The 19,068-nt window shown below is 42.8% G+C and overlaps 1 non-coding gene across 1 annotated transcript; it reads left to right on the top strand.

The window, feature by feature from the left end:
• Window positions 1–12,696: 12,696 nt before the first annotated feature.
• Window positions 12,697–12,803, top strand: LOC111823811. Its single transcript, XR_002826919.1, has one exon. It is a non-coding gene; the product is annotated as a U6 spliceosomal RNA (small nuclear RNA).
• The last annotated feature ends 6,265 nt before the right edge of the window (window positions 12,804–19,068 follow it).

The following is a 19,068-nucleotide window of genomic DNA, read 5'->3' as shown; positions in this document are numbered from 1 at the left end:
GCTCATTTTCTTTACTTTTTTTTCTAATTTGGGGAAGGGGAGGAAGCCCTTGAAAAGAAAATTCTGTTAGGAGTACTGTTTTAAGCATCATGATGGGTCCCCATGGCTTGTTACATGTAAGAGAAGTTGTCACAGGCTTAATGATTCTAAGGAACTGGTGTATGCTTATATGTGTGTATGTTTTGTGAGAGAGATGTGTGTGATGTGTGTGTGTGTGTGTGTGTGTGTGTGTGTGTGTGTGTGTGTGTGTAGTGGAGAGCAGGAAAGAAAAGATCTGGGAGTCATGGTTCATATTGTTTTTACTTATTCCAAAAAGCACATCTGCCAACTTAACTCTCTCATCTGAATTTGCTTTATTTTATTATTATTATTTTAAAGAAAATGTTCCTCTTTTATATCAACTCTTGGAGGCACTTCTCTTTCGGAGATGACGGAAAGTGCATTGAACTATGCCACAAAACAACCCAAGATAGACCATGGACTAGAAACCACATGTTCCCTCCACGTGAAGATTCATCTTTGGCCCAAAATAGAATATTATAGGAGAACTATCCTTCTCCTATTTCTGTCTAAAAACAGATCCATCTTTGCCAAAAGCACGGTGTCTTAGTGGCTCTATTCCCAAAATGTTATGTCCAGCTGGACCGTTTACAGACCTATAAGTCAAGAGACCCAAGTTCCTAAGCTGGCTCCTCCACCAACATCCAGCCCGGTGGGAGACCTTCCACTCCTCCAGCCCCTTCCCACTCACAGGGCCAAGTGTGGGTGCATCCTAATCAATCAGGCAGTATTTAAGGACAAAAATCAATATAAGGAAATGATGAGCTCCTCTATACCTCGTGACAAAACATTTCTGAGTTGTAATCAAATATACATTTGTCAATAAATATTTCAATTTTAGAAGAAAAGTTCTGATGTGGCTCCGTGGTTGAGCGTCGACCCCTGCACCAAGAGGTCGTTTCTTTCTCTCTCATCAATGTTTCTCTCTCCTCTCCCCCTTTCCCTTCCTCTCTCTCTAAAATTCAATTAAAACATTTTTTAAGTTCTTTGCTACCACACTGAGCGTCATTTTCATTCACCAAATGACTCTGACTTCCTTCACCTCAACAGAACTCTGGGGTCACATGGAAGGAGGGGGAGACAGATGGTCGCAGAACTCCACTTGGTGAAATATGAGGGTTACTCCAGCCAGAACAGATGTTTGCATCATCGCTCAGCCATGTATCCCCCGTGAACAGCTGGGAAGTATTTTGTGGTGCCAAATTTGATAAAAAAGAATTTAAGTTTGGAACAATGATTAGCATGGAGAAGATAGAAAAGCAAGAGAAGTCTTAAAGCTACAGAACAAGCTTAAGTCATCACAGTTAACACAGGGATATTTATGCACTAGACGCCGCCAGTTGGGCATTGCTGACCGAGAGCAACACTTCTTTAACTTGAATGTGCATTTGAATCACTTGAAGGGCTTGCTAAATGCAGCTCCTGAGTGAGTAGGTCTGGGAAGGGGGGCGGGGGATGGGGAGGGCTTTGACTGCATTTCTAACAAGCTCCCACTGATGTTCACAGGCCTGGTCCATGGACCACAATGAGAGGCTGGAGAAGATTCAGAGACCCTGTTACAGGCTGCCCTCAGACTGAATGGTAAATGTCTCTCCTGCTCTAAAACAGAGAGTACCCACCTTTTAGGTTCAAGTTACAGTTCTACCAAACAATGCACATTAGACAACACAGAACTTATTAAATCCTATCACCTTGCCTACCTCTCCACCTTTGCACTTTCTGGTTTTAAAACATTCCAGGATTCACAGCAAAAATGGGCAGAGCACTGAATCTCTATCTTTGCCACATATCTTCTACCTACAAGGGAGACTTCCTTAACAGAGAGCTTGGCCTGATGGTAGTGGAGCAGCTGTGTTTTCAGAAGTTAAGAGAAGTCCATTTACACCTGGACACAGTGTAACCCAAAGAGGAACAGTCGGGCATGAGCAGGGATTCAATGTGGCTGCATTAGAAAATATGCTTAAGATAATGAAGAGAAAGAAAGACGCTCTCCCAGCTCAAAAACAGAGCACTGCGTCACAACAGAAAAACATCATGCTGCAAGTCAATACCACATAACATTTGTAGCACTACCACTGTTTCCAACCAGAAATAACTCAGTGGTTCAGTCTACATAACTCAACATTTCCACATCATCTCAATGAATCCACATACTATCCACACAAAGTAGGTCTTATTATTTCTATTTTTATAGGGGTGAATTCCAACTCTCAGAGGAATTAAGAAACAGCCTGGGGTTCACCCAGGTCTCTCTTGTTTTGCAATTAATACTCTACATTGTCCTGGGTGGTTGCTCCAACAGCACTGAAAACACGTTTATAAATAGATGAGAGGCGGGAGATTACACACTTTAAGCAAAATAATGATTACAGACTGGCAACCCCTTCTCCCATGGAGCTACTATTTACTCACCCACAAGTAGGATGCCTCACCCATCAGTCTGTCTAAGAGTTAATGCAATCTTTAAGAGATCCCTGCTGAAGGTGCTGAGGGAAAACATAAACCATTGTGTTCCTGACTTGATCTTGCTGGTTTTTACAGAATATACAGTAATTACAGGTTAAAATAGACATACAATCTAGTTTACACAATAACTGTCCAGAGCAAAGGCAAGGGTAAGCTATTAACAAGGTCCCTTTTATGAGAATTAGCCAGAGCTGGAAGCCTGGGCCCCATTAGTGATGTGAGATGTTCTCACACCCAACCTACCTGGCTGAAAAGATAAAGCAGGAAGCTGTGGGGAGAGGCCGTAGGGGCAGGGCGGTCATGTCATTCATCATCCTAACTGAGACACCTTTGGGCGTAAAGGGGATGCTCAGGACAACAGGCGTAAGCACAGACTCCCTGGGCGCCCTGTTCATGAGCCATGATGGGAGATTTGGACTTTTCCATGAAAGGAGAGGGAGCCACCAAGAGTGAGGCATAAGCCAAATTTGCATTTCAGCAAGCCCCTTGCAGCACCTGTGTGGGTAGGACAGTAAGAGGCTATTAAATCTCAGAGACTCAGTCCATAAGAGATGTGTGCACGTGTGTTCACAGGCACGAGGCACCATCCAAAGAAAATACAGGAACCAGGGCTCATTTTAAACCCACTAATCTTGACCTAACTGAGGCCCATATAAGTTGAATTCTTCCAGCGCCCAAGCTAACCACGCACTCCTCTGCCCCTCCCCTGGCAAGGAATGTTGCATTATAGAAAGTGGAGCCAACCTTCAGGCCACAGGGCACCATCAGAAAAGGAACGAGTCATCGGCCTCCATAGGGAAACAGCCACACACAGCAAATGAACCCGACAAATATCTGTTTGGACTGTTGGAATCATCTGTTTGTTCAATAAATATTTGTTGAGCATCTCCTCGATGCCGAGCAGTGCACATGTAAATAAAGACAAACAAGGCACAATTGCTGGCCTCAAGAAACGTGTAGGTAGACAAGGCAGTTATTATAATGCCAGGTGAGAAGCATGACAGAGGTTGGCCCAGGTGCTAAGAACACAAAGAAGGGGCATTTACAACTCAGGGAGGAGCAGGTGAGTCTTCAAGTCTTGTAGGTGTGATTCCCAGACTTGGTGACATCCTGCGGCATCTGGGAGCTGCCTGGGAATTCAGAATCTCGGCCCCACCTCAGACCAACTAAATCAGAATCTGCATTTTAACAAATCCCCCGGTTAAGGAATAAGGATGAGTTAGCCAAGAGGAGATAGTGGGAGGGGAGCTCTAAGACACAGGAAAGAGCAAAAGCAAAGAAACTGCTGTGAAAGACGGGGTCCCACATCCCCAGTTGCAGAGGCCAACATGCCCGAAACACAGAATACACAACAGGCAAAGCAAGTGCCATGGAGGAGGGGCGGACCAGTCAGAGCCTGGGGACTCCAGGACCCAGCCGGGGGAAAAAAAAGGACACTTATGTAATACCCTTTGTAATACTTTAAGCGAAAAAAAAAAAAAAAAAAAAAAAAAAAAAAAAGGGGCAGGTTTAAGGACCAGGGGGGAGATCATGGCACAGGCACACAAGGAGGTCAGGTGGCCCGGGACCAGCTGCAGCTGGAGGGAGCCCAGAGTCATGGGCACAGCTGCAGCACCTGAAAGGGGGGGCGAAGGGGAAGCGTAGCTGGTTCGGTGGAACCTAGAAAACTTTTTTCTTAGAGCCACTTGTTTTCCACCAATATATTGCTTCCCACCTAGATTCGTGCCAAAGAAGTGAAAGGAAAGCCCACCCCGTGTGGCTCAGTGACTGAGTGTCGACCTATGAACCAGGAGGTCACCGTTCGATTCCTGGTTAGGGCACATGCCAGGGTTGCAGGATCAACAATTTTTCTCTCATCATTGATGTTTCTATTGCTCTCGCCCTCTCCCTTCTTCTCTGAAATCAATAAAAATACTTTTTTAAAGAAGTGAAAGGAAAAGCACTCAAAGGACCTTCCCCACTGGATCTCAGTTCCAGGAATGAAGCTTGAGCAGGATTTCCTAAAGTCACCTAGAAATGGGCATTACTGGGGCATTTGTTCAAAAATCAGATTCCAAGGCCCGGTTATACCCAATGGAATCTGAATCCCATGGGAGTGGCCTAGGGAACATAGACTTGGGAGCAGCCAAGGGGGTTCCACACACAGGAAACGTGGGGCCTCCGAGGCAGGGAATGGAGAGGGCCTGGCCTCTATCACTGCAGGGTCGGCCCACACCCAGGAGGTCGGGAGGTGCTGACTTCCCCAAGGAGCCATTTAGAGGGCTTGTCCAGGTCACACGATCCTTAGGGGGAGAACATGAAAAGTAGGCTTGCTGGTACTAATTTAGGAAGATATCACAGTTGATGTGCTAACTGTGCCTCTTTAATGGCAAGCTTGTTTTTCTCCCCGTTTGATTCGTTCAATACTCATCACGTATAGACACCTACTTGGTAAAGGCAATAAGCTTGATTTTTCTGCCAGATAAAAGCATCAATTATGGATTGAACTTAGATAAATATAGGTAGGTAGTAGGTAGCTAGGTAGATAGGTAGACCGGTAGATAAATAAATAGATAGGTGCCTGGCTCGGTGCCTTCATGTTTTCCAAAAAGATGAGTCTAGGAAGAAAAATGGGCAATAGGCATTTCACAGAAGAGGAAATTCATAAGGCCAGCAAACATGAAAGATGCTCAACTGATCAATAATCAGGGAAATACTAATTAAAAAGCAAGATATCAATTCATACCCACGAGACTGGCTAACATTTTAAAGTTCGACATTTCCAGGGCTTTTCAGGGGTTGGTGGGGTTCTGAGGAGCCAGAAGCTCTCATACTCTGCTAGGAGTGTGAATGAACACAGCCACCTTAGAAAATGACTTGGCATTACCTAGCAGAGGAGAGCATGGACATCATGAGAGCTTATGTGCACCAGGAGATACATATAAAAATGCTTGTAACTAGCATGCTTTGTAACTAAATAAAACTGGAAATAATTCAAACATCCATCCACAAGAGAATGGGAAAATAAGTTCACACACACAAAAAGCATACACATATTTATACATATACTATACTCTTGTGTTTGTTTGATATCTTTTATAAGTAAAAACATTTAGTCCTCAGTTCATTTAGTGATGTATTATTATTTCTACCATTTATTAAGGCAAGTGCTAGGTGTTTTCCACATATTTCTAATTCTAATAAAAGCACTATAAGTTATAATCATTACCTTACAGTTGGAGAACATAAAGCAATATATTTCGCCTTAAGATCACACAGCTGGGAAATGTTACAGCTCAGATTTGTACCCATTAATTCCAAAGTTCAAGTTCTTTCTTACCATATAATAGGGAGCTTTTCCCAGAAAACTCTCAATCACAACTGTGTGTGTTAACCCCACTATCTAGAATACTGATGTAAACACAATAATAAACCAATCCCTTCAATGTTGTCTTGATACATAGCCCTATTCTTCACTGAAGCTAAAGCCAAAAAAAACAAACAAAACAAAATAACTCATGGGACAGCAACTAATAAGAGTATGCTCTCCTTGAGGAGAAAATATGAAAGCTAATTAAAATAATATCCACTTGATCTAGGCTGAATTGACTTGTGGTTCTTGAGAATTCATATGAATGACCCATAGAAATTTTGCAGATAAAAAGAAAATAAAAAGCTAATATGTCCCTTCATAGTGATGCATGATTGGCCATCAGCTCCTACCACTGCTTGCTACTCCGTCCACAGAGAGTGTCCTTTCTGATTCCTGTCACTCTGAAGTCTTCTCTTGAGCCCACCTCATGCCCCCTGCTTTTCAACTCAGCCCCTTCAATTATTTATTCCATCCCCAGCTATCATCTTCTGTACTTCCCTTTCCCTTAGATCCTTCCCCTCAGGTAACAAGCATGCTCCCCAAGTCATCCTCAGAAATGCCCTTTTCTTCCCTTCTGATATGTCCTCACCCACCAAGCTCTCTCACCATCCACCTTCTTGAAAGAGCCCAAGCCGTTCCCTCAGTTCAACTGTCTTGCTAGCCTCTGATGCAGGGGTGGGGAACTGCGGGCCGTAGAAGGCCCTCGAAATCATTTGGTCTGGCCCTGCCAAGACAACTGCAGGCGGGATTTGAAATTCAATAAACCTAGGAGCTTTTTTCATAGCAACATAAATTTATATTAGGTGAATTATATTAAGCAACTGATATTATAAATATCCAAATGGCCCTTGTCAGAAAAAAGGTTCCTCACTCCTGCTCTAACGGCTTGACCCTGTCTCCTTACCTATTACACTGGGGCAATTGGGTCTCTTCCAGGGCCCTCGGGAGGCTTCAGTGAGAACATGTGACTAATCACGCAAACCAAGTGGGAGTTCATTAGTCCTGCACTTCTTGAACCTGTTATCTCTCTTGGATTCCATTTCTAGTTCCCTATTATTCTTCCTGGGCCTGGGTCTTTCCCTCTGATCTCTGTTTGTCTTTGCTCGAAGATCTCACCAGCCTCCTAGATCCCACTGTGGCATCTATGTGAAGCAAATGACTCTGAAGCTCTATAACCAGACTAGACGTCTCACCTGTAAATCAACAGGTCCCAAGCCAAACTCATTGCCCCTGATCCACTGAACCCTGCTACTTGCCAACCGCTTCTCCTCACCACCATGTGCCAGTTTCTTAGCTTTGAAGCTTTGCAATTGCCATGAACTCCTTTGTTTCCCATCGCTAATCACTACTAAATCCTGTCTTATTCTATACAACCCATGATGCTTCTACCCAGCCCTTCCTTATCGTAGCCCTACCATTGGCCTCAACAACTATAACTGAGATAACTTCAAGTGACTCCTGCCTACCCAACTTCTCTGCTCCTCTTTATCTTACAAGCTAGTGCAGAGAGAACTTGTGAAAGTATAGCCCTCTTTCTGCCACTGCCCGTCCTCCTGCAGCCCGTCATACCTGCCAAATAAAACCCAAGGATCATCTCAATGTGGTGGAAAGTGAGTAATCAGTACCACAAGCCACACTGAGGAACTTCTGTCCATGTATATCTGTATATGTATACATAAATACACATGAAATGTATCTAGGCACAACAGATCACAAAGATCTGACTAATGTTCAGAGTAGAGAAGAGTAATTAGTAATCTGACACACCATATGTCTCTCTAGGTATCTATTCCTCAAGTTGTTAACATTACACAATTATGATCAAGATTAAAGAAAAATTCGTTTTAGTTTCACAAACTTGTTCGACTTTAAAAAGAAACTCTTTCATTTCACATCAAGGAGCCACCAAACATTGGCCTGTTATCTCCTTTAAAGTTTAAGCCAGAGTTAGCACACAGGTGGCCCAACAACCATATCTTTTGATGTCCTAAAAGCCAACATTGAAAAATCAGAAGATTTCCCCTAAAACCTGAAAAGCTGGCCTCCCTTGAATACTCTCCTGAGCAGGTAACACCAGCTCAGCATGCCCATGGCAGTGAGCTGGAGTATGTCACATGGCTGCCCCTTGGCTGGGCACCCACTCTGCTCTCATTAGTCCATTCAGATCACCTATCTGACCCCACTAGGAATGTTATGCTTTGATCCCTCGTTTCAACAATGAGGTTTTACTGATTTATATAAAATGACATAGGAGCCCTTTGACACACACAGTATGTCCTGCAAGTCCACACTGAGTTACACTTCCCCGTGGGTGGGATCCACTGGTCCTTGGTGAACCCAGTTAAGAAGCAGCTGTGTTTCAGACCATGCATTTCTAGCTTGTGCAACTGTCTGAGAGCGTGGACATTTCAGAACAGCACCCGCTGTTCATGTCCTACTTCCCTCCCCCCGGCAAGACTTCCAGCCGTAAATGAAGATGACATTGGTGTGATAGTGTTCTTGTTGTGCAAAATGAAACTACCACCACGTGTACTTCCAATGGTTATTATTCCCTTGGGAATAATGTATTCTGGTACATTTCCAGGAATATCAGCTAGGATGACTTGTTCTGTCCTCAAGTTCATCTTTGTTTCCTTAAAAACTCTAGGACAAACAATTGAAGTCTCAAGTTTGAATTTATCTTAATTGGCTGTCAGTGCTTCTCTTCCTCATTCTGTTCAGATTTTTTTTCTATTCTAACTTTTTACTTTGTATGTTATCATATTAAACAACTTTGTTGTTCAGTTGTGTTTCTTTTTCTTTTTTTAACACTGAGATTAAACATTTCACATCTCTGCCATTTTAGTTCCCAGGAACCTATAAAGATGTCAAAAGTGCCACTTGCCTTGGCCTTCTCTTTTTTCTGCCCCTTTTATTTTAGTTTATTTTTTATTTTTCAATTATAGTTGACATACAATGTTATTTAATGTCAGGTATATAAGTGATTAGACATTTATATAACTTATGAAGTGGTCACCCCAATAAGTCTAATTCTCATCTGACACCATACATAGTTATTACAATATAATTGACTTTATTCCCTATCCTTTACAACACCATGACTGCGTTTATAACTGGCAATTTGTAATCCCCTTCCTTTTTTACTCAGCCCCTAACCCCTCCCATCTGACAACCATCAGTTTGTTCTCTGTATCTTTGAGTTTGTTTCTGTTTTGTTTGTTCGTTTATTTTGTTTCTTAGATTCCACATGTAAGTGAAATCATATGGTATTTGTCACCTCTTTTAATTTCTGCAATCTTGCAGCTCCCTTAGAATTTTGGCTTTCCCAGTTTTGTGTCTGCATTCGGTGTTATTTTTCTGAATCTCACCCCACGACCTGGGCTGAGTTCTAATTGGAAGTTTCCATTTGCCTTTCAGGAATGAGCTCTTATCAGAATATCACTGCGTGGTAAACAGTGTGTTTGCCAGCTGCTAGCACAGCATCCTGTAAAGAGAGGACACTTAAATGTGAGGCTCTGCTTTATTCAGAGAAATCCCGGGACTCTTCAGAAGGAACGTGGAGCCACTCCAAACACAAATAATCCTCACTAGGCACCGGACATCCCATCAATTACCTGAACCCTTCATCCAATCTCCTTCCCCTAACACCCCCTCAAATCTGGTGGCTGGAGGGGACCCTGCCACACATCTGGCAGGGCCAGAATCCAAACACTGCAATTCAAGGGTCTTCCCCTGCTCCCACGCTCTGGATGCCTCGCCTCTTCCCAGGAGGAGGATCTTTTCAGAAGCCCTGCAGCCTCCTCCATAAACTGCGCCTACAGCTCTGGCCTTGCCCGGAGCGGTGTCTCCCTGGACCATTGTGCTCCCAGGCATCCAGGCATCCACTCCCAGGAGAATACCAGAGAGCACTGCCAGATGGCAAGCAGCCAGCATGCTCGCCCGGTGGCCCCGAGGAATGTGACTGTGCCCTTTGTGTGGCGGCCTCCCCACAGCCTGGCCGGCCCACACTCCCCATCTGCCCACTCACATTCCAAGGCTTAGTGTGTGAATCACAGTTCACCCCACACCACAGAAAATGCCACCATCGCCTCAGCCCTTGGGTACCCGCAAAGCTGTCCAGCCCAGCAGGTTAAACTTTTGAAACAAAGGTCATAGGTCACTCACCCCAAATCTGCAGAAATATCTCTTTGCCGGTACAATATAAAAGGGATACAAGTTCAAGTGCAATATAGAAGCACTTGAATCATTTTATTCTTAAAATGTTTCTTTATGAAAAAGAAAAATCTAGGGACAGTAACAAAGCCAACTGGAGCCTGCTTCGTGCATTGTATTAACAAAGGACATGGGTGGAAGTGACCTTTAACTGCATCATAAAGCTCTGCATGTTCAGCAATAATGGTAGAAGCAAAACGTTAGGAGAGACAATAAAATAATGGCAAAAAGGATTAGGTCCTCTTCCAAAACCAGGCCTTGTCCCTCTCCTGTCTTTCTTACAAGCAACACTCTTCAAAGGGGATGCATCAACAGTCACCATCTTGTTCAGTGTGGCAAACTCGCCCTTTCCCACCTCCTCTTTCTCACAGCACTGTTTGAGGGTCGTAGGCTGAAGGGAGACTGAACACTTCTTCCGACACTTCTTTCCTCAAGGCTGCAGGCTTAGCAATTTGTTTTAACAAATAACTTCTCCCCAAACTAAATGATGAATTCTACTCCTAGCTAGGTTGTTCTGTGCCTTGAGTACTGGACTCTTGGCCATCTTAGTCTCAAGTGGAGTTCAATGTTATTTTTAGGATGTTGCACCACGGGTCTCCACGGGTCAGAAAAAGAGAATTTGGCCTGTTGTCCCAGGCCCTGGTATTAAACAGAAAGGAACTGCAGTTCACATCCTGGCCTTGGCCTTTCCTGGCTGTGTCACCTGGGACAAGCCACTTGGCTCTCTGAACCTGAGTTTCCTCAACTGTGAATTGGGACAAATGTCCATCATTAAAGGAGATGGTTCCCATTGACCACCTGGCACATGGCATGAGCCCAGGAAACTTCCACTCAGCCATCCCTTCCTGCTGAACCGGCAGCAGACCAGCGGTGTTTCTGATCATTAAGTCAAGTTAACAAGCTTTTTAAAGCAAACTATCTCGTACCAAAGCAGACACAGGTCATGTTATTAACAATTCTCTCCCAATGTCTTAGGCTAAAAGTTTAGGGATTCTTATGGTTCCTAATGTAGAGCAAGGGGGAAAAAAACTGTTGCACCATGAATAATCAATTATGACTTCTCCCTGCACAAGAAAACAATAATTAATATAAGCTGCTAATATCTGAACCCCTTATTTAGTGCTCCTTGTTCAGTGCTTCTCCAGTTCTGCAGATGCCCATCACTCCAATGATGACTTTTTAATCTCAGTGTATATGAATTTATAAAATGACCATATTACCACGTACACATGTATGTCTGTGTATATACATATGCAGTACATGTATGTATATGTGTGTGCATATACACATGCATGTACCTACAGACCCAGACACATAAGTGCATATACACACACATACCCACAGGGTGACAGAAAATACTGGAATATGCATACTAAGTAGAAACATGCTTGACATTCAGGTCATGGTGTGAACATCACACAGAGACTTCCATTTCATTTCCTCTTTGTCCCCATGCAGTGCCCAGGGGCCTTCTGAACTCAAACATCCAGGCCCACTCAGAAAATCCTCTTGTCCAGCTTAGTCTAGAAAAGGGAACTACTCATGAAATCAAGTGTCCTACGTAAGGGAAAGTTGATGCGTCTCAAAACTGGGGTCTAAAGCCACCGCAAACCAGGAAGCCAGTGGGGGCTGTTCAGGGTTTCAGATAAAAAAGCTCCTGCTGAACAAGGTCTCACTAGTGAGTCATCCGCGATAAGAAAATTCTTCCCTAATCCTCAAACACCCTCAAGAAGGCTCTTCCAGTCATTCACTCCTTGGTATGATTTAATCAGATAGTTTTAAGGAAAAAAAGTGATCGTTGAAATCTATTAAAATCGTTTGTAGTTCAGTCACACTGGCGGCCAAATCATACCTCCTGAAATATAATTAAATAAGTAATTGTCGCATAAAACAGTGTGCACAGCAAGCATTACAAAGGACTCACAGGATTTTACCGTATTTTTTTAACTAAGAACTGAGTGTGTCTAAATTAATGACACATTTTTTCTTTCCTGAAGTCTTCATTAGTAGGGTCTATTATGTGTGTGGTTGTGTGTCATATGCCTGTGCATGAATAAGAGATCAGCCCATTAGCAAGGCAAGCCTTGCTTCAGGAGGCAATAAAGAGAAAATCTGAAAGTTGTCCACTCAAAAACAAAAATAGTTGTTGCTTATAATCTTAAAGATATAATAGTCATTTTCTTTATTGAGACCAGTTACTTCACAAGATTCGTTTAAACCTCTATTCTGGAACTAGGCAAAAATACAGTTTTGTTTTTAAATTATGCCCTCCCAAAAATAAGTATGCCATTTAAAGATATACATTTTTACTCTATGACTGGAGTTTTCCAAGAGAGTTAGACAGGAAAAAAATGTCAATCCAGATGGTTTTCCTAGCAGCCATCATCCCTGAAAATAGTCACAACATTCCACACTGGAAAGAAAGGAGAAAGCAAACCAACAATGCTGAGGCCCTAGAATAACTAACCAGCTAGAGTAGATATCAAACAAGATATCAGAACACTGTTCACATGTTCACCAGAGGCCCCTCTTCTGCAACAGTTCCCTTATGTACTGTCAAGAAAAATTATCTTAAATTTGGAAATAAGTCAAAAATATGACTAGGTATGCTCGCTTCGGCAGCACATATACTAAAATTGGAATGATACAGAGAAGATTAGCATGGCCCCTGTGCAAGGATGGCACGCAAATTCATGAAGTGTTCCACATAGAGAAAAAAAATATGACTAGGTGCCCAATCACGGTCACATAGAGCATTGTCTGGCAAAGCCACAAATGGGCACCTGATGCTTTATGGGATATAAATTGGCAATATTTACTATTCTTTAGAGTCCAGACTATGAAGTCAGATGCTAACTTATAAAAGATTGATAAGCTGCAAATTATCTCTGGCCCATTGTTTTGTCCCATAAGCCAAAGGTAATGGTTTTACCTTTATAACATTATATAACACTAGAGGCCTGTTGCACAAAGAGATTCGTGCAATAGGCCTTCCCTTCTCCTGGCTGTGGGCACCGGTTTTCCTCCGGCACCTGGGACCCAGGCCTTCGCTCTGGCTGGAGCCGCCTTCTGTCCTCCGTCTTCATGGCCCCGGCCAGAGCTGCCTTCTGTCCTCCATCTTCACGGCCCCGGCCAGAGCTGCCTTCCGTCTTCCATCTTCACTGCTCCGGCTCGCCTTCAGTCTTTGCTCCGCTGCTTGGAGTCTACGTATGCAAATTGACCGCCATCTTTGCTGGCAGTTAATTTGCATATCACACTGATTAGCCAATGGGAGGCGTAGCAAAGGTACGGTCAATTACCCTGTTTGTCTATTATTAGATAGGATTATATATCTCAACCATGTATTGGCAAACCTTATTCGGGCCATGCTTTGTTTCATTGACTATTTATATTCAAGGATCCATATGCTCCTTTGAATCAGCTTTGCCATCCTGCCAGTTCCCTCATTCATGAGCTAAGTAAATTTTGACACATGATCACCATAAGAAGAGCCATCATTTTAAATTACTGAAAATTATAACATTGAGACTTTATTTACCATTTTGTCCACCCACCTTCCTATCCTGGAAACAAATGCCTGCTCTTTTCTTTCTCACTGATGACTGAGCTCAAAAGTTATTTCCAAAATACCAGGAAGCCTGGGAAGGTTCCATTTGGCTCTCACAACTGTCACTGATCCATCACCACAGCAGCTCCTCCTACAGAGAGCACCAGACAGCTCTGACCCCACCATCCTCTGACCAGGTTAAGACTCCACATTGAACCAAGGTGCACAGATCTGGTCTTCCATGGAAGCAGAACAAAATCCAAGAAACAGAAAGACAAGACACACTTGCATATTTAAAGTCCAGTATCCTTTTTCTTTTTTGCTCCAGGCATTTAGTTTGTACCAGACGCATTATTTGTTTCAAAATGTGTATATCATTGAAAGTGACAAAGCAAGCTAAATGCATAAAGCAGGGGTTGTCCTCAAAAGCACAAAGGGGAGTACAGAATCAAAGGAAGCCAGGGAAGAGGGGGAATGAGGGCATGTAAGGGCCCAGGTGGGAAACACACTTCATTTTTGCAGAATCAGCCTCCACTCTCTGCCTCACCTCCCACACACTGGCTGTTCTAGTGCTATAAGCAGACTCCCAGGGAGACTGGAAGTGCCAATACACAGCTAAAAATTTCTGCTAACTTACTATTAAGCATACCAAGAAAAGATCTGACTCAAGGAAACACCTTACTGAGTTTTCCAAAAAATAAAATGGATTTTTCAAAGCAAGCCACAAAGTATGGGGTGGCTAAGCTCAGAGAGTATTGCCCCAAAGGGACAAAACCTATAAATTCCATTTTTTAAATTGCTGAAGTGAGCACTTACCAGCTATTTGGGGAAACTCATGATTGTTATTTACAGATGAGCTAAATGGGTCTTGAACATGGGGACTCAGGAAAAGCCACAGGTAGTTTCCCTCTGTCTAGTCTACATGTCTCAGGAGGAGTGAGTGTTTTCTCCACACAAATGTGGACCTACCTGCAATCAGGCATGACCCACGGCACAGCATCTGAATTATAGCCCTCTCACGACTGACTCTATCAGTGGTTCTCAACCTTCCTAATGCCGCGATCCTTTAATACAGTTCCTCATGTTGTGGTAACCCCCAACCATAAAATTATTTTTGTAGCTACTTCATAACTGTAATGTTGCTACTGTTATGAATCATAATGTAAATATCTGATATGCAGGATGTATTTTCAGGGGTCGAGACCCACAGGTAGAGTCTAGATCAGTGGTTCTCAACCTTCTGGCCCTTTAAATACAGTTCTTCATGTTGTGACCCCAACCATAAAATTATTTTTGTTGCTACTTCATAACTGTAATGTTGCTACTGTTATGAATCATAATGTAAATATCTGATATGCAGAATGGTCTTAGGCGACCCCTGTGAAAGGGTCGTTCGACTGCCAAAGGGGTCGTGACCCACAGGTTGAGAACTGCTGGTCTAGATCTTCTTTTCTCAGGAACCACATGGAATATTTCTTCCTCGTGGAGGGTAAGATGTAGAAGCAGTCTTCCTTGTTCTGTATGTCACACAGTTCAGAGGCCATCAGGAGTTGTTCCTGCCTCTGGGCTGTGCCTCAGGATGGCACACTAGGAATAGCTGTAAAAGGTCCAGAGAAGAAAATTCTTCTGGATGAAGAGAGGAGATGCCTCAAACCCAAATCCCTTTGTATGAACTGCACCTCCAGACACATGTGAACTTTTAAAAAGGCATCTGTGCCAAAACCAGTTTGGCTCAGTGGATAGAGCATCGGCCTGCAGACTGAAGGGTCCCAGGTTCGATTCCGGTCAAGGGCATGTACCTGGGTTGTGGGCACATCCCCAGTAGGAGATGTGCAGGAGGCAGCTGATAGATGTTTCTCTCTCATCGATGTTTCTAACTCTCTATCTCTTTCCCTTCCTCTCTGTAAAAAATCAATAAAATATATATATAAAAAAAAGGCATCTGTGATATATGCACCCCATGTTCACTGCAGCATCATTCACGGTGGCCAAGGTATGGAAACAACCCAAGTGTCCTTCAATAGATGATTGGATAAAGAAAGATAAAATACTGCCATTTGCAAAAACATGGATGAATCTTGAGACTATCCTGCTAAGTGAAATAAGTCAGACACAAAAAGTCAAGAACTATATGATTTCACTATGTGTGGGATATAAAATTGAACATACAAGAAAAACAAAAACTCACAGGTACAGACAACAATATGATGGTATCAGAGGGAAGGAGGGGGGAGGAGTAAAGGATAAATGGGGTCAAATATATGGTGATTGAAGATTTGACTTTGGGTGATGGGCACACAATGCAATATACAGATGATATATCTTACAATTGTATACTTGAAATCTATATAATCTTATTTACTAATGTCAACCTAATAAATTTAATTTTTTTAAAAAAAGGCATCCATGAGTCAAAAAGATAGCTGTTCACTAGACCTACCCATTCTAAGCCACAGAATCTTGATGCTTGGGAGGCCATATCCAATCTGGGAGACTATATATAAAATAATTTATTTTTGACTTAAGATTTGAAGATGTGATAAAATATAGTTTAGGCCATGGGAGCCATAAAATATTTAATATCCATAGATGGATAGTGTCCATACAGGCTACAGAGCAGGCTATGATCTTAGTTTCCAATTAGTCTTCCTTACGTACATGGCAACACCATAAACAATGACCAGTGACCAAGGGAGGACCCCTATAATGACTGAATTTAGATCCTCTGTTCTCAGTAATCACTCAGGTCTGGCCTACAATAAGGAGCCTACTTCTGGCTTATTTTTAGACCAGAGAGAGCCCTCAGTCTTCATTGGACACAGTCAGTGAATGGTTATAAAACACTGAATCCCCTGTCTCTCTGCGGCGGTTCTCAACATGTGGGTCGCGACCCCTTTGGCATCGAACAACCCTTTCACAGGGGTCACCTAAAACCATCCTGCATATCAGATATTTACATTACAATTCATAACAGTAGCAACATTACAGTTATGAAGTAGCAACGAAAATAATTTTATAGTTGGGTCACAACATGAAGAACTGTATTTAAAGGGCCAGAAGGTTGAGAACCACTGCTAAAGGGACTACTCCATGTCCGCCATCTTTCTTGTAGTTAGCTTCTCTCCACAGGAGCAGCATATTGCTGAGTGGGTGGCACAGAGCTCCTAAAACCCTTATGATTTCCTAAGTGATATGAGCACTAAGAGCATCTTTTGTTCTAATATTTGATTTGTGACCCTGGTTCCTGACACATAATTCCTAAATCCCTTGAAATTTCCTAGGTGATAGCAGTATCTCCTGTACTAATAAAGTGACTCCTGGATAGCTCCTGGACAGAAGGCTAGTCAACAAAAAGGCCAAGCCATAATTAGAAGCTTGATATTTTCAGCACCAACCCTCATTCTCCAGAGAGGGGAAAGGAGCTAGACGTGGAGTTAATAATTAATCATGCCTATGTGATGAAGTCTCCACCAAATCCAGAAAACATGAGGTTCCAAGAGCTTTTAGGTTGGCAAACACATCCTGGGAGAGTGACACAGCCCGCCTCCACAGGGACAGATGCTTTTGCACCAGGACCCTCACAGACCTAGTTCAATGTATCTCTCTATGTGGCTGTTCATCATATCCTTTATAAAATCCTTGATAAGTATATGTTTCCCTGGGATCTGTGAGCTGTTCTAGCAAATAATCAAATCCAAAGAGAAGGAGGTCATGGGAACCCCCAATTTGTAGCCAAGTCAGGCAGAAGTTTTGGGTAACCTGGGGATCTACTACTAGTGATTGGCAGCCTCATGAGACTAAGACCTCTGCTTGTGGGGTCTGATGCTATCTTCAGGCAAATAGTGTCAAATTTGAGTTACATTATAGGAAAACAAGCTGGTGTCTGAGAATTTCTTGTTGTGGGGGGTGGAGGGGGAGCCCACACATTTGGAGTCAGCAGCATTATGAGTATGAGTAGTGTGAGAGTAAAGGAAAAACACAAGAGGAAGACTGAGTTTCTCTCTACACCCTCTTAGCAGGAATTGTCTTCTTGTTTGGTGGGTAGTTAAAAATGGGTCCTCTGGCCCTAGCCAGTTTGGCTCAGTGGATAGAGAGTAGGCCTGCAGAACAAAGGGCCCCAGGTTTGATTCCTGTCAATGGCATGCACCTCAGTTGCAGGTTCCTCCCTGGCCTGGGCCCTGGTAAGGTGCATGTACAGGAAGCAACCTGTTGATGTGCTTCTCTCATACCAATGTTTCTGTCTTTCCTTCCCTCCTTCCCACTCTCTCTAAAAATCGATGGAAAAATATCCTCAAGTGAGGATTTTAAAAAAACTGGTCCTCTGTTACGCAGAAACTTCCTGAACAGCACCGCTGCATACACATTATGAATATTTTATTAGTAGGTAAGGATATAGTCACAAAGAGCTATGTGTGCTTTGCTAAGGTGTTTGACATTTATCCTGTAGGCAATGAGAAGCCATCAGAAGTTATCCAGTCAGCAGGTGACAATAAGTTATCAGTAAGTTAACTTAGGTAACATTAGGAGTAGTGTATATAAAGTAAGGAGAAGCTGGGAAGGAGACCAGATAGGAGACACTAATCTACTAACTCAAATTCATTTCATTATAATTCTTTTTTAATTTCTTTATTGATTAAGTTATTACATATGTGTCCTTATCCCCACTTCATTATAATTCTGAGTGTTTTTTCAAGCAGGAAATTTCTTTTCAAGATCTACCTCAAAATCCCAAAATTCACTCACTTCCACCTCAGTGGCACTATTTCCCGGGTAATAGTCATCATGAGAACCAGAGAAGGTGATCTTGGACATCAGTGGGTTGTAGGTTTGTTGGTACAGACTGGCTGCCCAAGAGAACACTCTTATCTCTATCACCAGAAGAGACCAGATCCATACTTCTTTTTAGCCACTGACCACTCTAATTCTACAATCCAGATCATATACAAATAGTCACTTACATATATAAAACACAAAGCTCCTTTTGTAAAGACAAATGTAATCAGTGTGTTAGCCTCAGTATAACAGTCACATTGTGATCCTTAAAGTTCAATGACCAAGGATAGTATTTGTCCAGTTTCTGACTGCCCCCAAAGACCCCCACTTCTTTAGACACCTCAGGACTCTCCACATCCCTACACACATGATTCAGTAGACCAGCTTCCAGCTGGACACTCTAATGGGGCCATCAGCCTCCCAAGGCAATTTTCCCTAATCATAGGGCCTCTAAAAATCTATCACAGGAGGAGTATTAACTGGCAACATTATTATCCATGGGAAATGTGTAGTTAGGGGGAAAGGTGAAAGTCTAAACTCTCAAAGGCAGTATAACATAGAGGGAAGTATATAAATTTCAGTATCAGACAGACTGGATTTCAGTCTCACCATAGTGTGCCTATGGGCATCTCATCTTACCTGTCTGAGTCTCTTTTCA

The sequence above is a fragment of the Myotis lucifugus genome, unplaced genomic scaffold (genome assembly GCF_000147115.1).
Source record: "Myotis lucifugus unplaced genomic scaffold, Myoluc2.0 scaffold_701, whole genome shotgun sequence".
Classification (NCBI taxonomy): domain Eukaryota; kingdom Metazoa; phylum Chordata; class Mammalia; order Chiroptera; family Vespertilionidae; genus Myotis; species Myotis lucifugus.
Note: the sequence above shows the minus strand (reverse complement) of the source record. Positions and strands in the feature narration are given on the sequence as shown.